The following is a 14,551-nucleotide window of genomic DNA, read 5'->3' on the forward strand; positions in this document are numbered from 1 at the left end:
CCTCTCCTCTCCTCTGTCCTGCTCTCCTCTCCTCTGCTCTCCTCTCCTCTGCTCTGCTCTCCTCTGCTCTGCTCTGCTCTGCTCTCCTCTCCTCTGCTCTCCTCTCCTCTCCTCTCTGCCTTGCTCTCCTCTCCTCTGCTCTGCTCTCCTCTCCTCTGCTCTCCTCTCCTCTGTTCTGCTCTCCTCTCCACTGCTCTGCTCTCCTCTCCTCTGTTCTCCTCTCCTCTGCCCTGCTCTCCTCTCCTCTGCTCTGCTCTCCTCTCCTCTGCTCTCCTCTCCTCTCCTCTGCTCTCCTCTGCTCTCCTCTCCTCTCCTCTGCTCTCCTCTCCTCTGCTCTCCTCTCCTCTGCCCTGCTCTCCTCTCCTCTGCCCTGCTCTCCTCTCCTCTGCCCTGCTCTCCTCTCCTCTGCTCTGCTCTTCTCTCCTCTCCTCTGCTCTCCTCTCCTCTCCTCTGCTCTCCTCTCCTCTCCTCTGCCCTGCTCTCCTCTCCTCTGCTCTCCTCTACTCTGCTCTGCTCTCCTCTCCTCTGTTCTCCTCTTCTCTCCTCTCCTCTACTCTCCTCTGCTCTCCTTCCCTCTGCTCTCCTCTCCTCTCCTCTCCTCTCCTCTCCTCTCCTCTCCTCTGCTCTGCTCTCCTCTCCTCTGCCCTGCTCTCCTCTCCTCTGCTCTGCTCTGCTCTCCTCTCCTCTCCTCTGCTCTCCTCTTCTCTCCTCTCCTCTGCTCTGCTCTCCTCTCCTCTCCTCTCCTCTCCTCTCCTCTGCTCTCCTCTCCTCTGCCCTGCTCTCCTCTCCTCTGCTCTGCTCTGCTCTAGACAGCTTTCTTACTATTATAGTTGACACAACTAGTTTTCTGCCCTAGACAGCTCTCTCTGCTAGTAAAACTTCTAAAAGCTCTCTGGATAGCTCATGGGTTTTCTGGCCAAAGTCAGAAAAGCTACTATAAAAAAAATCATGGATTTTCCCAATCCTGTTAGAAAAATTCTAAAAGTCTCACAATCAAAATCAAAAAGCCAAAAAATTCTAAAAGCCCTGCATTCGCTCTTCAGACAGCCTTCTCTGGATAGCTGCTAGGAAATATCCTAAAGGAACCATGTGGGCTCTCTGAGTAACTCGGACCACGTCAGAAATCCTGGTAGTTTCCTCAGATCAGAAAGGACGGGTTCTCAGATGTTGCCTGGATCTCAGACACAAGGGCCTCCCATGCAGAATAAAGAGCACTCTCTTATTTCCAACAACCCCCTACTCTAGGATTGAGATTTTCCTGGAGGAGAGGAGAGCACTGGGTGGGACTGGGTGGGTTCAGAGCCATCCTCACTAGGAGCTAAAATAGGAGAGGAGGATGCTACCCTGGAGCTGTGCTACAGATCAAACACAAACTACCCCGTATCACATGACCTGGCAAGGTACTCTTACTGTTACTCAACTCTTACTTTTAAAAGGTCAACCTGGGGCTGGAGAGATGACTCAGCAGGTAAGAGCTCTGGTGGCTCTTGTAGAGGACCCACGTTGAATTCCCAGCACCCAGGTGGTGGCTTAAAACCATTTATAACTCCAGTTCAAGGAGATCCAGTGCCCTCTGTTGACTTCCATGGGCACTAGGTATACACATGGTACACACAATTCATGCAGGCAAGATAGTCATACACATAAAACAAAGTAAATAAATATAAAATATTTAAAAGATTATGTTTTCTTTTTAAAAGGCGTTGTCTTTTAAAACAGAGTCTCATAATGCCCATCACTCACACACACGCATCTCCAACCTCTACTTTCCTAGTGCTATCATGATAGGCATGTATCACCCAGTCTGGGATCTGAAAGGTGAAGTTTAAAGCTTTGGTCAAGTGACAGAAAATGAAAGGTTGCCCTGAGAAATCTGTGGAGGAAGAAAGACTGGAGGCAGACACTGGTCATCAGTCCCGGGTCAATTCCAGAATCAGGGTTACAGTCAGTTGACTCTACTTTGGGAGTCCCTCACTTGTCCCTTAAGGCTTGTAGAGCTGGCTTTAAAATAGAAACGAAGAACATCTCACCTAGGTCTGATTTGCAGCCCCTGTAACTCTGAGCCTCTGTCCTCTCTGTGCCTGTTACTCCCTGTGCCTGAAGGAGGAACTGTTGACCCCTGAGAGCAGGGACATCATGTTCTCTCACCGTGCAACTCAGGAACTGACCCTAAAGAGCATCAGGAGCCATTGGAACTAAGCCCCCGCCTCCCACAATCCTACAGCCACTGGGAGCCCCTAGAGAGGGGAGATTGGAGGCGAATATGAACAGGGTGGTTCTTCTGAGCCACCTACCATGCTGAGATAGAGGGATCTTCATCCTCACTAACTCACTTCACCTTCTCCCAGGTTTCCCACTGGTGAATGTGACCTTCAGGAACTATCCGGTGGGCAGGATCACACTGACATGCAGGGCTTTTAATCTGTACACCCGTGCAGCCACCCTGGCCTGGCTTCAGGAGAGGAAGCCAGTACAGCAGAAAACCTTTGAATCTGAGACCATCCTGCCCAGCGGGGATGGAACCTACCAGGCCTGGGTGTCCATTTGGGTTCTTCATGGACAGGAACCACAGTTGAGCGGCAACCTGAAGCACGGCAACCACAACATCAATAAACCTGCTGTCACAGAGGCCCAATGTCACTGGTGAGAGAAGAGAACAACCTCGTACCTCAGGTGTGGGAAGCAGGGTCAGGAAAAGCCTGTGGAGTGCAATGACTACAGCTCTCGTGGTGATCTCCTGGGCATCAAGCCAGAAAACTGGTGGGGCCTCTGCTCTGCTTCTGCTCTGGTGGCTTCTGCTCTTTTCTACAGAGTTGGCAGTTCTAACTCTCACCTAGAGCAGCAAGAACATGTAGGAGAACAGCAAGAGACCAGGTGAGCATTTTTGCAGGCTGTAGCAGAAGGTGGCAGGAGTGGTGAGAGGCCTTTTCTTCTCTTTGTAAATTGTACAGGTAGAAAGGTAGTCACATACCCACCATTATACCACACTGGTAAATGGAGGAGCCTAAGGAGTTACCATCCTGGACCCTAACCTGCCCTGCTGTTGGGCGGCATCGCCCCCTGGTGGAAGTACAGTGCTATTTCCGATGTGTTCTTAGATCCATTATGAAGTACAGGGGCAAAGAAGCAGGATACCTGATACCTGCAACAAAGTACAAGTTGTGGCAAACTGCAAATGTCCCTGTCTCTCCACCAAATACATAGAAAACAAACAGCCAAACAAGAGAGAGGAAGAACTGAGAGCCCAAGAGATGATTGAGAGTCATTTTACCAGGTGATGATGGCGATTCCAGGTTCATCTTGATTCAAACACGAAAACTTCTCCTCAAATGATATCCATTAAACATCTGGGGGAGATATTGTGTGTGTGTGTGTGTGTGTGTGTGTGTGTGTGTGTGTGTGTGTTTAAAAGATTTTGAAGATATTTTATTTTCTATGGTCTCTTTAAATCCATACTAATAATCAAAAGGATTCTTAGTGTTCCAATACAGGATTTCTGCCCTGTCTTCTAAGTTAAACTACTATTCTCCTGCCTTCACCATGCCAGCCTAAAGTGATCACAGCAAACCTTGTTAAATGTTAATATGCCTCCACAATAAAAGGAGAACAAGTCACCCCAACCAATTTTATTTCAAAAATAAAATATAAATTAAAATTAGAAATTACATTACTATAATGGTTTTAAAAAATTTTACAAAAATGAAGATATGTAGTATAAAATAATAAAGTGTTATAAAAATATTAAAATTTATTTTAGCAAAGATTTATGCATAAATATTAAATGGATATATGGTTATAGAATAAAACACTGAAATATTTTTATGTTATGAGTAAGTAGTTTAATGTATATAGAGGATAAGACTTAAAAATAATACTTATGTAATTATAGTTTTTAAGGTCTGTGATTAACAATTATTTTAAATATGGCTATAATGTATGTCAAATTAAGGTTCATTTAAAAATATCTGGCAGAACCCCCAGCAGAGGGATAAGGACTCCAACCCACCCATGAAACTTTTGACCCAAAATATGTCCCATCTATAAGAAATATAGGGGTAAAGATGGAGCAGAGACTGAAGGAATGGCCAACCAATAACTGGACCAACTTGAGACCTTTCCCATGTGCAAGCACCAATCCCTGACATTATTAATAATACACTGTAATGCTTGCAGTCAGGAACCTAGCCTAACTATCCTTTGAGAAGCTCCACCCAGCAGCTGACCAAAACAGATGCAGACACCCACAGCCAAACATTGTACGGAGGTCTGGGACTCTCATGGATTGAAAGGCACTGAAGGGGATCAGAACTCCACAGGAAGATCAGTAGAGTAAAAAACCTAGACCTTTGGTCTTTTAGAGACAGAACGACCAACCAAAGAGCATACATGGGCTGGTCCTAGGCCCCTAGCACATATGTAGCAAACATGCAGCTCAGTCTCTGTGGCTACCTTGTCTGTCCTCAATGGGAAAGGATGTGTCTAACCTTGCAGATACTTGGTGTGCCAGTGTAGGAGGATTCCTAGTGGGGGTCCCACACTCTCAGGGGTAAAGGGGAGAGCACGGAAGAGGCACTCTGCGGAATAGGGCACTCTGAGGCAGGACAGGTTTGGGGATGTAAAAAAATCTGGCTTTTAAAATATTGGATAGTAGTTACAGGTACCAGAATGAGATAATTGATTTTCTTCAGTGGTTCTCCATCTGTGGGTCACAGATATCCTGCATATCAGATATTTACATTATTTTTCATAACAGTATCAAAATTACCATTATGACATAGCAACAGCTTGTTGTGGAATCATCACAACTTGAGGAACTGTACTAAATGGTCACAGCATTACAGAGTTTGAGAATCACTATTCTAGATGTTTCCTATGTGGGGCCTGCACTGCTCTTTTTAACTGTCCTGGGATATCACCCATCATTCTTGTTTGTCATTGGTAGATCAGTGCACATGTGACCTGTTAGGCCTATGACTTTGGGTTAAGGGTTGGAGAAACATTATCAATTCATTTATCACTTGAGTTTTCCAATCTCTAATCACCCACAAGTTGCCTCATTGGATGGATATTTTTCAGTATGCAGTCAGAATCTGGTGCCCTCATTTCAGAGTAGAATTCTTCCTTCAGTGGCATGTTCAGGGTTCTAAAGAAAACTTTGTGCCTCTGAATGGGAAAAACAACGAGGAACTGGTCAACTGGTCGACCTGTCCTGTAAATATCCACCAGGTCTGAATGAAAACGACTTTCTAGGACTCCCTCATTTTCCAAATCTTGATACAGTGTCTTCCAGACCACACCCTGTTATAGTATCTCCTGAGGGAAAGATTCAACCAGAGTTTTGGCTATTATTCCCAGGTAATGTGAGCATTTGGGGGACATTTGGAGAAAATGAGCAACTATGACACAGATATGGTTTTATGCTTGGCCTCACTACCTGTGTTAACTCCTCATGTATGGTACTAACTGGGAGTTCCTCTACTGAAGAGAATAGGGGACACTTCAAAATGACTTGCATCAATTTGTACCACCTCTAATTGTGTAAACTCCACTCCTCTGCTCATAATAGCCTTTCTTGCTTCCAGAGCTTTCCTTGGCTGGAGCCATGTTGTCTCTACTGGGAAAGGTGCATGAATGTTCTGTGAATGACCTCCTTGAGGCAAGGCCTCTTGGAGTTTTTCTCCATTTGGCAAGGACCAGTGGAAAAAATAACCAGGACAACTTCATCAATCCTTTGGAGATGAAGCTATGATTTCTATTTATTCAAAAAGTTAAATAAAGACATGACTGACTAAGACCTTTCTTTCTTTTCTTTTTTTATTTGCCATTTTATTTATTTACATTCCAAATATTGTCCCCTTTTCTGGACTCCCATCTGCAGACCCCCCCTATTCCATTCCACCTGCCTCTGTGAGGGTGTTTCCTTCCTCACCACCCACTCCCACCTCACCACCCTAGCATTCCCCTCCCTTGGGTCATCAAACCTCCACAGGACCAAGGGTCTCTCCTCCCATTGATGCCAGAAAAGGCCATCCTTTGCTACATAGGCAGTTATAGCCATGGATCCCTCCATGTGTGCTCTTTGATTGGTGGTTTTGACTAAGACCTTTAAAGAAGATCCCTTACTAAATGGTTTCAAAATTGATAGAAATATATGAGGACAAAGAAAGAGGCTTGGAAACATCAAGTACTTCTTCTGAGGATCTAAGAAAGAGAGGGCAAGTTCAAAACTCAGAGAAGATAGAGCCTAAAGGTCAACAGTAAGGAGGTCATTCTCAAGGCAAGTTAGTTCATTCTTAGGATAAGTTAGTAAGTAAAATTTGCTATGCTCTTCAAAGAAATAACACTTGGATAGATTCATCTTTGCCTTAGGAAAGGGCTTATATAAAAGAAAGAACAAGTATGAGTTGATGGGAAAGTGTTAATTGTTAATTTCTGCTGTTTATAAGAAAGTTGTATAGGGCAGGACCATATTGTCAAACTAAGACAGACTATGGCATAAAGACAACTTACAATACATTGTGAGCATAGTGAATTAGGAGATGATAAGACATAGAGGTTATATTCCTATTAAATGTTTGGATTCCTATTGGCTTTTACTTGAAACTGCTTGTCTGCTGCCAGCCTATGGACAAACTAGAATGTGCCTAGCTAGATATAATCATTTTGGCTTGCAATGAAACAGTTAAGTCACTATGGCTTGCAGTATTCAGGTGTACTTAGCTATGACATAGTCATTTGGATTGTAATACTATACTGCTTAGATATGGGAAAAGGTTAATCAATGACCACAAGGAAATAATGGGAACTTAAAATGAGTTTTAATAAACACTTTTTGAGATACTTGGATAACGATTAAGGAAAATCTAAAACTATATGTGTTTGAATGCTCTGAAATTCTGTATAAATAAAGATGGCTTAACCTATTTGGGACCACTTGCTTGAAGGACAACAAGTGGTCAGATTCCTTTTTTAACTGACTCCACATCTTCATTCTGGGCTACTGAACTCATCAGGCAAGGACTTCAGCACTTCCTGTGTTCATTACGGCTCCTGTGCTCCCTGATGATACTCTGTATGATTTCAAACAACAGATTGGCAAAGAACTACTCCAGCCTCTTTCTAGAAAAAGGAAGGTTTTTTAGGTCTTGTTTTAACTAGTATTTTTGTAGTAACACTGCTATTAGCATCTATAGCTGCTTCCATAGTGACCCTTACCCACCATATGCAAACTGCCCATTTTGTTAACTGGTGGATGCCGTGCAGGAAGAGCTGCAGTGGGCAAGTGAGTTCCCTGGAGATGGCCCATCATCTTGCTCTTCTGTGATGGGTGTGATCTGGGGAGGCCTGGCCCAGAGACTTAGTCTGAGGATTGCTTCTTGCTACTGATTTGCTTTCTCATGTTTGTCATTGCCATACTCCTTGTTTATGTGGCTTGGTATGAGTGGATACCAGGGGACTCTCACTGCCTGTAGACTGGTGTGATTACTACCTTGTTGCTAGCTACCCTGTTGGGAAGACTTCCTGCAGATCAACATGAAGATGAGCTTTCGTGCATTAATGCTGTTTAGATGGTTGTTTTGCCAGAAAGATATAATAAAGTTAGAATCAAGAATAGAATGTGCCTCCTCCTCATAGAATGGCAAGTAAAGGCTGCATAATAAAGAGTACAATGAACTTTCATACATTGTACTAAGAAGAGAAGGATTAAGACAGATTTGTGATGAAGGGAAAAGATTCTTTCTAGGTCAGGTCCAAGGATGAAGTCACAGGTGTGCATTATGATAAGCAAGGCCATGTGAAAATGTTGCTTTGAACTTATAACGAGCTTATAGAATGAAATGCTGCTTTGAACTTATTATCCTTTTGAACAATGTCCTTTTGAACTCTCCTTTTGTGTAACAGTTTCTCTGTGAGGTAATTTTATAAAGAAATTTTATCTAAGAATGTATAAAAAAGCTGAGAGAAAAAAAATAAAGTGTGACTGTTGGGGCTCTACTCCATCCACCAAGTGTGTGTGTGTGTGTGTGTGTGTGTGTGTGTGTGTGTGTGTGTGTTTGTGTGTTTGTGTGTTTGTGTGTTTGTGTGTCTGTCTGTCTGTCTGTCTGAATGTATTATGTACAATGTGTCTATATGTATATGTCTGTCTGTCTATATGTATGTGCATACATACGTATGTATGTATATGATGTGCGTTTGTGACATTGATGAAACAGGTGGTCAGGCCCAACCAGTGTGTGTGTGTGTGTGTGTGTGTGTGTGTGTGTGTGTGTGTATCACTTTCTTTCTTTCTTTCTTTCTTTCTTTCTTTCTTTCTTTGTTTCTTTCTTTCTTTCCTTTCTCTGTGAAATTACCATCACCTTTGGACCCATAATAGCAAGAGAGAGTTAAATTACCAGAAGCCTTCACCTTTTGGCCATAGAACAGTAAGAGAGAGTTAAAGGCAAGAAGCCAACAACCTTTGACCTTTGTCCTAGGCTGTGTCCCACCTCAATAACTGACCCTGTCAAAGCTGGCCCACAGTAATAATCAGTTGGCTTATAATACTTCTATAGCTTCTGCCTCACAAGAATATATAGATACAAACCTGCTAAATGCTTTAGAAGCTGTGTTATTGTACATGGGAGATACAGTACAAGCTACATAGCATCAGTTAGTCACAGTATCCTTCTATGATTACATGTGTCTGTTACTCTTTTAAGCAAAATGAAAATAAAATAGAATTAAAAATCACTTACAGGGAATATGGCATTCTAAGAATGATACTTGAGATTTATTAGCCCTCGGGCCATTAGTCACTGACCTAGGCTATACTCATCTCATTCTCAATTACACTTTGTTGCTGGCTGAAGATTTATTGCAGAATCTACAAGGATCTTACCCTTTTAACATCCGTCCACCAATGTTCATCCTTGGCTCAAATACTTATGTTGGTGATTCATTTGGAAGTATTAAAAGGCATGTGTTGGTGTAAGGGATATTGAGGGTCTCTAAACATTCAGGTGCCAATCACACACTTAACCTTTAAAAATTAGAAAGGGGTGCTATGTGGGGAGCCAGACAACCCAGAACATTCTTGGAGGCCCTGGGGACTAAGGAAGGGATGGTTGCTGTGTGTTGCATGTGATGGGATGATAAGTAGAGCTAAGGAGGAAGGTGTTTGCTGCAAAATCTTCTGAGACAAAATGGGAGCCAGTTCTAGAAAGGCAGAAGAACAAATCCACACACATTCCTACTTAGAGCTGTTCCTGGGAGATTCAGAGAGATCCTGTACTCCCAGGGTGAGTTTTGGATAGTATGGGGATCGTCCTTAAAAGGAGGGGAGGGGTGAAGGGTGGAGAAGAAAGCTTGAGGATAGGGAAAGAGTGGAAGAGAGGGAAAGGGTGAGGAAGAGGGCTTGGAAAAGCTTGTAGAGGTACAGGTGCATCAAGAGGGAAGCTTTAGTAGCTAAAGACAAAACATGCCCAGGCTGACATAAGTAGAGTCACATTGCGGAGACTGTTGTCAGCTGAAGGACACATGACAATTGGGGTGCACTGCCTACTACTATAAAGTCAGGAAGCCCCTGCAGGAAGGGACAGGCAGCCCTTTCCTAGACCTGGGTGGGTGGATAGATGGCCTTCTGGGGAGGAAGTGGAGCATCTGCTGCTGGGGAGGGTTGCAGAAAATGCCTGACACAGTAACCAGAGAGGAGGGAGAGCTTTTATGTGCCTGCCCTGAGATAGTTGGTGAGTGTCTGCACCCCATGGGTCTGGATGCTATGTCTGGAAAGGACCTGAGTGGTGTCACCTTATCAAGGGAGAGTGACTGTGCTAGCTCTAGAAGATGACCTAAAGTTCTCAGGGGATTAAGAGAGGGAGGGGCCTGTGATGAGACAAGCTGTTGGGGAGGGAGGGGAAATACTGGCAGTAAATGGCCTGCCAGGAAGGTGAAAGGAAGCCTTAGCAATTGTGTGGACCAACAGGAGGATAGGATGTCTGGGATGGTGTGCAAAAAGAGAGGTGGGGATTTGGGGTTGTAGAAGGGCAGTTTCAAATAACCCAGCTGAGAATCTCTCCACCAGTCCTTAATTGCAGGGACAGTGTCTGAGGATGTTATTGCTGTGAAGAGAATGTGACCACAGCAACTCTTATAAAGGAAATATTTAATTTGGAGCTGTGACTTAGTTAGGGTTTCCATTGCTGTGAACAGACACCATGACCAAGGCAACTCTTATAAGGACAACATTTAATTTGGGCTGGCTTATAGGTTCTGAGGTTCATTCTGTGGGAACTAAAATGGGGTAGGGGAAGGAGGATGAGGGAGGATATCACATGTCTGGCCAGAGTTCCACCTATGCTCTGGGCAGGCAGACATGGGAGGGCTGCCAGACGCTTCTCACTCACCCCTGGGTGGGCCTCTAAGCCACTGACCCCACTCAACGGAGGGGGGTGGACAAGGGGCAGTCCCCAACCTTAGGAGCCCCAGGGAAACACCCTGTCACCCTGTGGTCATGGGAGAGAGGGCTTAGGGGAGAGAGGTTCCCACACAGGCAAGAGTCTGCACAGCAGGCCTTAATGAGCAGACTGTCTATGATTTTAGAGCTTTATTATAGAAAAGCAGGGGAAAGGTAAAAGAGAGAGAGAGAGAGGCTAGCTATGGTCAAGAGGAAAGAAGGGGGAAAGGAGAGAGAGAGAGAGAAGAAAAGCTAGAGAATAAGAAGGAGAGAGAGGAAGATAGAGAGGAGAGGAGAGGAGAGGAGAGGAGAGGAGAAGACAAAGAGAGAGGAGTGAGAGAGTGTGAGAAATGAGAGAACAAGGAGGGGCCAAACATCCCCTTTTAAAGTATGCTGCTATCTTTTCTGTTTCTAGGTAACTGGGAAGGAGTTTAGCCTGAAGGTCAGAAGCCTATGTGACTTCTAACCATGCTTCTCTTGTGGGGGCTGTGGGGGGCAGTAACTTAGTCAGGAGCCAGAGTTCCAGGGCATGAGAGAAATCCTCCTGTCCCGTGTAGGTGAATTATCACCATCGGGTCCTGGGGTTCAACATCTCAGCTCAACTGGAGACCAGACTGTCTTTACAAAACCCAATCCCCCACATCAGTCCATTATTATCAAGGTGGAGGCATGGCATCATCCATGCAGGCATGGTGCAGGAGGAGCTGAAAGTTCCACACCTTCATCTGAAGGTCACTAAGAGAAGACTGAATTCCAGGCAGCTAGGATGAGGGTCTTAAAGCCCATGTCCACAGTGACACACTTCCTCGAACAAGGCCATACCTCCAAATAGCACCTCCCTCTGGGCCAAGCATATTCAAAATACCACAGGCTGGCTTACGGTCTCCTCTGAGGTTTAACCCATCATCATCATAGTGGAGGAGCATGGTAGCATGCAGGCAGACATGGTGCTGGAGAAGGAGCTGAGAATTCTACATCTTGACCCATAAGGCAGCAGAAGACTGTCCCACTGAATGTGGCTTGAGAATATATGACACCTCAAAGACCACCTTTACAATGACACACTTCAACAAGGCCACACCTCCTAATAATGCCACTCCTTATGGGCCTATGGGAGGTAGATACATTTATACTGCCACAAGTAGTTACATAAAACTGTTCTTTTAATGTTTAGAAGAATTAATTTTCACTTTTTTGTTTGTTTGTTTGTTTGTTTTTTGAAACAGGGTCTTACTATGTAGCTCTAGCTGTCATGAAACTTGCTACAAAGACTAAGCTGGCCTCACACTCACAGAGGTATGCCTGCCTCTGCATCTTTTTCCCAGTGCTGGCATTAACAGTGTATGCCGCCAAGCCTGACTAGAAGAATTAAGATTATTTTTCTTTTGAGAAGATTTCACATCACAGTGGTGCAGAGAGTACACCTAATGAACCTCATAGACTCATCAGTGTTATTCAGAGTCCATGGAATAGCAATGTAACTCCCCTGAAAGTGTATTTGAACTAGATCCAAAAATATTTCTCTCTGTCTGATCTGCTCCAAATCCCGTCCTGAGTCCATTCTCATCTTGTATACTGTAGCTGCCTGTGGCCACACTAACTGGGTTCCTGAGTGGGAGGCCAGAGCTCTAAAGGAGAGAACAACGAGAGAAGAAAAGAGACGAAGACAAATTTTCTGATCATGGCCCAATGTTTACTAAGAGTCTGTGCTTATAAAGGGGGGAGGCCCATCCCCTGCCACGCCAGGCTTCTTGATATGTTGTTGCTAAGTTGTTAGCACTAGTCTGTCAGAGCTGTTAGCATTAGGCTGCCAAGTCCACAGGTTGTCAACTATCTCAGGAATATCTCAGAAAGACAGGTTCTGCCTCTCAGCAGTAGCTCTTCTTGGAGAAGAGCAGTGGCAGGTGACAGAACAATAAAGCCATCTAGGTCAGAAGGCTCCACCTCAAGTGGTCGCATTCTCAGTAGCAGCAAGGTCTGAGCCAGTGTACTCAGGGCTAGGGGAGGCTACAATTCCTCCCTAAATATATAATAAAAATTAGCTGGACTGGGACATAAAATTTATTTATGCTCCATGGTCCTGCCTGGGAATTATGGTGGCTGGCAGCCGTGCCTGACTTGGGAACATAGATTTTTCTATGAACTATTCTTATCCATCAAGGAGAATATATGCAGCTCCCTTGTGTTTATTATGCACAAACATGACTCTATGATGTATTACTAATAAACCATGGCCTCTTGGCATATACCTCTGTCTTAGATTGATATAGTTCAGAAATCTGGTTGCCAGTCATTGGCTAACTGGCCCTCATAGCACACCTTATTCAAATCAGACCAAAGCCACCATATATATATTCAATATATATTCATATATATATATATTCAATATATTTCTTCATGTCGATGAATTTCTGCCACCTGCGCTTGCTGACAGTGAGCCTGCATGCTTGCTGAGAAGCCTGTAGGGTGTTGACTGACCTGCTTGAAAGTTGAGAGAGTTGAAAAGCAACGGGATAAAGGCTGTCTTTCAAGAAGTCCAGGTACTCTATTCAGTTGCAAATTAGCAATGATCAAGCTCAAACTCTGGCCTCCTGGAGTAGGAGAGGTGACTTTGAGAACCAATGGAAAGGCTGTTTCCCGTGTAAATAGGCTAAGCTCCAAGTTAACTCTGCTAGCTAATAAAGATTTTTAGCTGTCTTCATAATGGGAATCTCTAATATTGGAATTATTACTACACTAGATTGAGTTAGAATAACTGGTCACATTAAAGGAAAGAGAAGAATCATTATAACTCCTCCTTATGACTAATTTTTCTAAGTCAGTTTCCACAGTCTCTAACATTTTTCTGTCCCATAATGTTAAAAAGTTTGAAGCAAGGCAGCTTAGCTTGTCCAATCTGGGACAAAGGCAAGCAAAGGTGGGTCAAAAACATATACCCAAATCAGCTTTCTTGTCACCACAGTCAGGGCACTCAGTGAACTCACAGGTCAGCCTGTCACATGAATCATTCTAGCAGCTGTCATGCTCCTGCAGCATTCTGTGGAGAAAACACAAGCATTCTCTCTTCCCCATATTAAATACCTGTTCAAGATCAGACTTGTGGAGCATACAATGCCACTCCTGTTTCTCAGGATGTCTCTGTTTTCCCTGATGTGTCAGTGCTGCTGGCCTGTGTCTATATCAAAAACATGGAGTAAGGGGAGATACCAGGTGAGAGATCTATGGGGAGGAGAAGGGTGACACTGGACACAGACATGCTTTTCCTCTGGTGATGATTAGATGTTGCTTTTCTTTTTTCTGCCTTCTTAGAAGGGCCAGAGTGAAGTAGACAAAACTTTTCCTGCTGTGGGATAAATTCTATGCAGAAGCTCTACCACTGAGCCACGCCCCCAGCCCCTCACTGGGGGATTCTAGGCAGGGGCTCTACCACTGAGCCGCGCCCCCAGCCCCTCACTGGGGGATTCTAGGAAGGGGCTCTACCACTGAGCCATGCCCACAGCCCCTCACTTGAGAATTATTGGCAAAACCTCTTAAAATTGTACTTTGACTTCTCCTCCTCCTCCTCCTCCTCCTTCTTCTTCTCTCTCTCTCTCTCTCTCTCTCTCTCTCTCTCTCTCTCTCTCTCTCTCTTTCTCTCTCTCTCTCTCATTACTTGTATTGTGTGATCGATGTTACTTAATTTCTTCAAAGATACAACTTTTAGCTTTGTTGATTATCCATTCAAGTAACAACTAGGTCTAGTCATGCTTAGCTTCTAAGACCAGAAAAAATCAAACCCTTTCAGGGTTGTATGGCCACAGACTTTATTGATTTCATATTAATTTTATATTCTACTTAATTGGGGGGGTTGTCCTTTTTTTATTTTATTATTATTTTCTTTATTTACATTTCAAATGCTATCCTGAAAGTTCCCTATACCCCCCCCCCTGCCCGTGCTCCCCTACCCACCCATTCCCACTACTTGGACAAGGCCTTCCCTTGTGCTGGGTCACATAAAGTTTGCAAGACCAAGGGGCCTCTCTTCCCAGTGATGGCTGATTAGGCCATCTTCTGCTACATATGCAGCTAGAGACACAAGCTCAGGGGGTACTGGTTAGTTCATATTGTTGTTCCACCTAC

At 44.2% G+C, this 14,551-nt stretch overlaps 1 pseudogene; it reads left to right on the forward strand.

Annotated features, from left to right (window-relative positions):
- The first annotated feature begins 1,387 nt into the window (after window positions 1-1,387).
- Window positions 1,388-2,826, forward strand: LOC110336894 (annotated as a pseudogene).
- Window positions 2,827-14,551: the final 11,725 nt, after the last annotated feature.

The sequence above is a fragment of the Mus pahari genome, chromosome 19 (assembly GCF_900095145.1).
Source record: "Mus pahari chromosome 19, PAHARI_EIJ_v1.1, whole genome shotgun sequence".
NCBI lineage: Eukaryota > Metazoa > Chordata > Mammalia > Rodentia > Muridae > Mus > Mus pahari.